The 8,548-nt window shown below is 33.8% G+C and overlaps 1 long non-coding RNA gene across 1 annotated transcript; it reads right to left on the bottom strand.

The window, feature by feature from the left end:
* Positions 1-222: 222 nt before the first annotated feature.
* On the bottom strand, positions 223-1,445 carry LOC143056669 (uncharacterized). Its single transcript, XR_012972452.1, has 2 exons — positions 1,283-1,445; positions 223-586 (listed from the first exon to the last, which is right to left on the bottom strand). It is a non-coding gene; the product is annotated as an uncharacterized LOC143056669 (long non-coding RNA).
* Positions 1,446-8,548: the final 7,103 nt, after the last annotated feature.

Here is an 8,548-nt window from a genome sequence, read left to right as displayed (position 1 = left end):
TAACTGCCTAAAAGGGGCCCGCTCCAGTCTTGAATCGGTGATTTTGTTTACAATAAACAAAATATTGTCTCACACTGAAAGGGGCAGCCGGGCAACCTGCACAGCCCAGCTTGTCAAAACAACTAAGATTTACAAAACATTACCAACAAAAACCTTCAGTTGGGCAATATTACTGGAATCTGATTATCTCTACTGATAAATAATGCAACACTTATGACACAATTAAGTTTTGGAATGATTTTATTCACAAAGAATGTTTCTCATTGGTATACATTTCTATGCTCTCGTCTTTTCGGAGTTTATATTGGAAATTAAAAATTGCTGCATGAAAGAGACTAGCTCCACATTCCTATGCATATGATTGCCATATGTACGAGAATCATTCCATAAAACATCCGTTTGATATCCTTTCAATGCCAGACACTGTCTAGTGGTTTTTCTGCCACAATTACAAGGAAAACCTGGCTAAACTTGTGCTAAATCAAACACTTGAATCTTACATCGCTATTGATGTTAAGCAATTAGTTAAAAGGGCCATCCGGAACTGTTGGGGTTTATGACAGTCTTCCTTCCATACAGACCATCGCTGCAAAATAATTTGAACATTCAATTAGATGATTATAATATTATTTGGCAATCCAAAGAGAACCTGAAAATATTAGACCACAATGAACAGAGACCCCCAAAAAAGCCAATTTTACTTTACAAGGAAATTGAAAAAGTAGTTAGTTGCATGTCAAATCATCTTTTGGCTGTCGACAACAAATAAATAAAATCCAAATTTCGTAGCATTTCCCCCCCCTTTTTTTTTACTAAATTTGTTCAAGGTATGGTGGTTTTACCCCTTTTCAGATTTCAGTATGTCATGTTGTATATCTTTTATAAATTAGATGAATTTCTAGCAAGTTTCTAGGATATTCTTTATCATTTGACAAAATACTATGCATCTGAATTAAATTGTTTACTATTTGAAAAAGCGCGCCTTCTTTTACTTTAATTTACTTCCCTTTATTTCACATAGCAACACAAATTAAAAACTGCCAATCTTTGCTGCATATCAATTTTTTCCACCGATAAAAATATATATCATGCAACATAATCAACTTTACAAATTAGGAGAAAATCAAGGTGTTCCGACCATTGGATAGTATTTAAAAAAAATAATAAAAGGATGGCATGATTACAAGTTTGAACCCTAACGACACTGAAAATCAAAAATTCACGCATTTACCTATCATATGATGATACAATGAGGTGATAAACTTAACAATAAATATTTTACCTGATTCGTAATCATATTCACATTATGTTGACACATCTTAGTTCGTTTGTGCTAGCTCATTTTTAACAAGCTAAACAATTACAGCGTCGTCCGTTTTTCTTTACCGATTACCTCTAGTCAGAAGAGCGCACTGTTTACAGGGGAGGTAATATTTTGTCACCAGTTCGCCCACTGAGCGGTGAGGGATAAGCAATTCCGTTCGGATAGCGAGTTAATTGACAAGTGAATTGATGTGGAAAGTGTGTGTTCACAGTTTCGGTATGCAAGTTATCCTGTGTTGTTCCTCGTAAAGATAATCATTTACATAATAGTACTATCGATGTGTCCCTGATTGCTCTCTAAAAACTGGTCTAACCTTAGGTTCACAAATAAAAAAGTTTCTGTGTATCAGCTTACTACTATTGAGGCCCCTCATGGGGGGTCCTAGTAATCACATAATCACCATTTTTTTGCCAATATAATCACATAATCATTAAATATTTGCTTATCTTTAGTAATCAAATAATCATAAACTAAAAATAGTCCTAGGTAATCAAATAATCATGAAATATTTGGCTTAATAATCAAATAATCATTAAAAAAACGGCCAAGTAATCACATAATCAAAAACCCCATGAGGGCCCTCACTATTGGTCGGGATTAATTGTATTATCGGACTATTAGTGTGTCAGACCAATGAGGTGTCGGACTAGTGGGGTGTCGGACTAACGGGGTGTCGGACTAGTGGGGTGTCGGACCAATGGGGTGTCGGACTAGTGGGGTGTCGGACTAACGGGGTGTCGGACTAGTGGGGTGTCGGACCGATGGGGTGTCGGACTAACGGGGTGTCGGAACATCGGGGCTGCCCCTTTCAAAAGACCTTATCTCAAGTGTTTAAGTTATAAACCAACCAACCAACCAATCAATCAATCAATCAGTCAATCAATCAATTTGTATGACAGTTTATTTATTACAGTATATTTAAAACAATATGGAAAGAAAAAACTCTCAATTATTCAAGATTTTGAATTTTAATTAAGGTCTTTCCTTTTCTATAAGGAAAGACCTTACTGTATTTCTTCTGATTATTATTATTATTATTATTATTATTATTATTATTATTATTATTATTCTTTTTGTTCCGCCAAACTTTGACGAAGTTAGCCTCCGTAACCGTAAGACGTGTCGCTTTCATGTTCACACTTTGTATCGGTGTAATGAATACCTATCCGGAACTCACCCTGTGAGTCGAAATATTTTGTCGGTTCGGAGTAATCCCTCCGAAACCCAAAAACCTTGTTATCGTTCCAACACCGTAACCGTAATAGGTAGAAAAAAAACAAAGGGTGAAATTTGTTCAGGACCAGACCCTGGTTCTTCGTTACATTTGGATCGAAAAGATTCAACGACTCATTGGTAGGGTTATGCCCCTATGAAAATTAACCGGTGTCGGTTGACCACCAAAACTCAGAAACCGTAAGTCGTAGACACCTAGGATCTTCACCAATCATCATCAATTTATGTATCTTTGAAAAATACCTCAAGGTCAAATTTGTATGTTGACCTTGACCTTTGACCTAACACATTGTTATGGGATAATCTCAGAAACCATTATACTTACAGAAGTTTTAAATAGTGGAAAATGTTTGGGTCATTACGGCACAACTTTGTTACATTTTGACCGAAGAGATTTGACCTTTTTTTAAGGGGCATAACACCTGTTTTAGGTTTCTGAAAAGACAAAATCATCTTTTACTATATAACCAAAGGTCCTAGACCCATGGGGTCTTCGGCAATGACATTGGGGACTAATGACCTTGACAAAGGTCAAAAGGTCAAAGGTCAAGGTCATGTCCCATATAGCGAATTTGGTGTTTTTAACCTTATTTAAAGGTTTTTCAGTGTGTTTTAAAGCTTTTCAATACATTCTACGTCTGTTTGAACATGTATTTTACATTACAAAAGGAAAGACCTCTCAATTGTTCAAGAACAATTGACAGTTTAATATTTTTCTTCCATCTCTTCTGAAAAAAAAAATCCACATGTACTCTGAAACTACAAGTCCAATCGACCCCAAAATTTGCATTGAGCAGGGCATACATGTACTAAAAGTTTATAAAACAACGTGGTGCAGACATCTCTCAAGACTTTTCCTAGAGAAAAGAAATTGCAATGCCGTAAAAATCGCTTGCTAGGTCCGTAAATCTCAGTGAAATCTTACAATAAAATGTCCGCTCCTAGATTGAAATACTAATCTGTGTTACAAACAGGTGCTGAAAAATGTACATTATCACTATCAGAAAATAATCCTTAAATGTGTATTAAAGTTACACCGGATCAATTAAACCATGCACTGCTGGTGAACTGTGATCAAAATGTCAATTTCCTCCTACAATGACAAAAGAAATTACATTGTGTACATTCCGTCTCTATACATGTTGTCTGTTCAACATCCCGACCTAAAGAGAAATAAAAATACTCCCAAGTTTTCGTTATTATAAACCCAAGTCACGTGATGTCTCCTCAATCTGGCGCGCGCGCTGGACCTGAAATAAAATAAAAACTTTCCGAACTAAACATGAAACTTCCCCGGAATAATATAGACCCCTTACAGAAACAAACAAACAAACAAACAAACAAACACACACACACATACATAACAAACAATCATGTTTCTAAGGGGGAAAGACCGTTTACAATTGCTTTTTAAAAGCAATTGATTTATATTTATTATTATTATTATTATTATTATTATTATTATTATTATTATTATTATTATTATTATTATTATTATTATTATTATTATTATTGTTATTATACGTTTAGTGCAATTCATTACCATAGCGAACAAATAATGGTCCAGAGTCGTTTCATGATTATTATAATGAGCAATGTTATAGTTGTCACTCACCTATTATGTTTTTCTTGATACTATTATCAAATGGCAAACAACACCATCTATGAAAATACGAAGTATAGACGAATGTGCACCAAAATCTAGACAAGATAAAAAGAAACAGTGCCTAATGCAATTGAACAGTACAGGGGTACATGTATATCCAGAGCCCTTTACGTACGTTCTCTAGGATATAAAATTTTAAATCTTTTAAATATTTAGTGCTGTATTTTAATGGACATCATATGGTTTATGTTGTGCTCTCTTTAGTCTATTTTTTTTTTTTTTTTATTATATTTTATAAATAATTAATAGGTTAAAAAATATTACGCTGAAATGGGCATTGAAAAATCAGGCGCTAAAATGGGTTCTACTTTGGCGCTAAGACGTCCGATTTCTTTCGCTCAAACGTCCTATCAATGCTCTAAAATGTCCTCCGCCGGTAAAATGTGACTCTTGTCACCTACATGTAAATTTACGGGCTTAAAAACATCGTAAGCAGTGACAATTATATTTGTCAAAAACATTCAAAATGTTTTACAAACGTTCTTATTTTAGTGTGACAAATATTGACTATATGCTTTATCCTTTTAAAAGAGAGACTAAAGATACTAAAATGATATTCAAACTTCATTTGGTCTCTGGTGGAAAATAGTCTCAATCATACCACCGTAAATCTGTTTTTTTTATATATATGATTATCCGAAAACAAAATGACTTTCCAATGGCAAATAAAAAAAAAAAAAAAAAAAAAAAGCGATAAAAAGACAAACAACTGTACACAATACACAACATAGCAAACTTAAGAATGAGCAAACGAACCTCACCGAAAACTGAAGGTTATCTCAGACCGACTCAAGGGTATGCAATTCACTTCCAATAATATTAGATTTAATTCTTTAATTCCACCTTCCGGTAGAGCCATAAAAACCTTAAATAAAGGCAACAGTAGTTTACAGCTGTTCTATTTACTAAGGTTTCCTTCTTCTTATCAAATTATTGAGAAGTAGTTTAAAAAATGTTGGAAAAATTATCAATTTGGCATTTTTCGATTTTTCTGTTACAATTATTATGAGTTTCTGACATGTTTTTACTACCAGTGCCTTTCCTAGAGAAATTGTTAATTAAAGCAACACAAAGATTAAGTCGTTTTCTTCAAGTTTAAATCGGAAAAATACTTTGTTTAATTTTAGGGGAAGTAACTCTTGAGAAAGTGGTCAGATATCAGAAATTTATACTTATCGCACAATGAAACTTGTCAACAAAAGTATTGTTTAAATTGCTTTAAATAATACAATAGTAGGCAACTATGATAGCATGCGAAAACTTACATGTTTGACATCTTAGGTTTTACTGTTATAATTTTATTGGTATATATATGAGCGACGGGAATAGTCTTTTTAATGAAAAGGAGTTGATAGTTGAAACTCAAAGTTAAAGTATTTTTCTTTAAGCACATCAGTGAGCAATACTTACGTGCAGTAGTATGATCCATCAATGTTCAATTTATTAGTAAATTTGTTTTTAGCACGAAGGTTTAAATTTGGCGCGCTCCCGCTTGGTCTTGCAGACCCCAAATACCCATCCTCGTTTCAGTTTGGACCATGCTTTCTCCGTAACTTGCTCATGGCTACACGCTTTCTTTTTGCTAGCTTTTAACTTGCAAGATCCTATTTCAAATTCGTGGAATATAAAACACTTGTTAACTGGTGTTAAACGAGGAGTAGGTACAAACCAATCTTGTAAAGCGCCAGTTACACCCGAACTTTTATTGAGTATGAAATAAACAGCTACGCCATGAGCGCATGATACGCCCGACGTCTTGTGTGGAAGTTTTATGCAATAATCATAAATAGTTTCTGAGAAAAATTTAAGCAATAACCATAAATTGTTTTTAGACACGGCGGGACATGTGAAACCCCCAAGTTGAACCCTGTTTTTTTTTTTACAAAAAACTAAATATCACTAAAATGAAATTTTGAATCAAAACCAAAAAGTATAAAGATCTTTAGATTAATATAACAAAGAAGTGTGTAAAGTCCTAAGCAAAAATCATAAATTATTTTTGAGATACGGCATGACATGTAAAAAAAACTCCCCTATTTAACAAAATTCTTAATAACTCAAAAATAAAAATTTTGAATCATCACCAAAAAGTATACAGATCTTTAGATTAATATAACAAAGAAGTGTGTAAAGTTTTAAGCAATAATCATAAATTGTTTTTGAGAAACGGCACAACATGTAAAAAAAACCTCCCTTTTTAGCTCACCTGGCCCGAAGGGCCGAGTGAGCTTATGCCATCACTTTGCGTCCGTCGTCGTCCGTCGTCTGTCGTCTGTCGTCGTAAACTATTTCAAGAATCTTCTCCTCTGAAACTACCCAAATACTTCCAAACTTTAACTGAATGTTCCTTAGGGTATCTAGTTTATAAATTGTGTCCGAAGTTTTGATCTATCAACAAACATGGTCGCCATTGCTAAAAATAGAACATAGGGGTCAAATGCAGTTTTTGGCTTATATCTCAAAAACGAAAGCATTTAGAGCAAATCTGACTGGGGTAAAAATGTTCATTAGGTCAAGATCTATCAGACCTGAAATTTTCAGATGAATCAAACAACCCATTGTTGGGTTGCTGCCACTTAATTGGTAATTTTAAGGAAATTTTGCAGTTTTTGGTCATTATCTTGAATATTATTATAGATAAAGATAAACTGTAAACAGCAAAAATGATCAGCAAAATAAGATCTACAAATAAGTTCATATGACCAAAATTGTCAATTGACCCCTTTAGGAGTTAGTGCCCTTTATAGTCAATTTTTAACCATTTTTCGTTAATCTTAATTAACTTTTACAAAAATCTTCTCCTCTGAAACTACTAGGCCAAATACTTCCAAACTATAATTGAATGTTCCTTAGGGTATCTAGTTTATAAATTGTATCCGAAGTTTTGATCTATCAACAAACATGGTCGCCATTGCTAAAAATAGAATATAGGGGTCAAATGCAGTTTTTGGCTTATATCTCAAAAACGAAAGCATTTAGAGCAAATCTGACATGGGGTTTAAATGTTCATTAGGTGGAGATCTATCAGCCCTGAAATTTTCAGATGAATCAAACAACCCATTGTTGGGTTGCTGCCACTTAATTGGTAATTTTAAGGCAATTTTGCAGTTTTTGGTCATTATCTTGAATATTATTATAGATAAAGATAAACTGTAAACAGCAAAAATGATCAGCAAAGTAAGATCTACAAATAAGTTAATATAACCAAAATTTATGGAACGCCGTAGCTGCCTTATGTGTACTTGTTTTTAGATACGCTTATACTTTTCAATATATGCACATAGTTTTTCTATATATGCACATACTTTTTCTATATATGCACATACTTTTTCTCTATATGCACATAGTTTACTTTATATGCACATAGTTTTTCTATATATGCACATAGTTTTACTCTATATGCACATAGTTTACTTTATATGCACATAGTTTACTTTATATGCACAGTTTTTCTATATATGCACATAGTTTACTTTATATGCACATAGTTTTTCTATATATGCACATAGTTTACTTTATATGTACATAGGCCATGTGAGCTTTTGTCATCACTTGGCGTCCGTCGTCCGTCCGTCCGTAAACTTTTACATTCTGATCTTCTCTGAAACCCCTGGGTCAATTGAACTGAAACTTGGTATGAAGCATCCATGGGAGGTCCTTTACAAAATTTGCATAAATCATCCAGGTCCGTTAAAAATAAAATGGCTGCCATGAGGATTTACATGTTTTGATTGGTTGAAATTTAAAACTTCTTCTGTATCAGTAGAGCCAAATGAACTGAAACTTGGTATGAACCATCCATGGGAGGTCCTATACCAAGCATACCAGGTGAGGTTACAGGCTCACCACTTGAGCCTCTTGTTCTATAACAAATTGGTTATGTGATTAAAAGGAATCCACTGTATACTACTTGACTTTGACCTCATAAAACATTGCAAGTGCCAAATATGTCTTATTTCCATATTTATTAAGTTCACAGAAGACTTAACCCGTACATGTATTATTATGCTAAGCTCAAAGTGTAAATGCTTTATGCATTACAATTTACATCTACTTGTTCATAAAATGCAATCTTTTTGAATGAAATTTCATGTCATTTTTATGCCGCATCTTTGCAAATACAACAGCTTTTGAACACTTTGCAACACTAGTCCATCATTATATATAAAAGAACTGATAGGGGATAAAAAAAAACACATGATATATCATCCCACCACAGAACAGCACAAGGACATGCACAAAACAACAGCCAAAGGTCACTGTAGTGGTCTTCAACAATGGCATCACCTACACTACCAAGTGAGTTCAAGCAGGCTCCTTACAAA

This window comes from Mytilus galloprovincialis, chromosome 13 (assembly GCF_965363235.1).
Source record: "Mytilus galloprovincialis chromosome 13, xbMytGall1.hap1.1, whole genome shotgun sequence".
In the NCBI taxonomy this organism is placed as follows: domain Eukaryota; kingdom Metazoa; phylum Mollusca; class Bivalvia; order Mytilida; family Mytilidae; genus Mytilus; species Mytilus galloprovincialis.
Note: the sequence above shows the minus strand (reverse complement) of the source record. Positions and strands in the feature narration are given on the sequence as shown.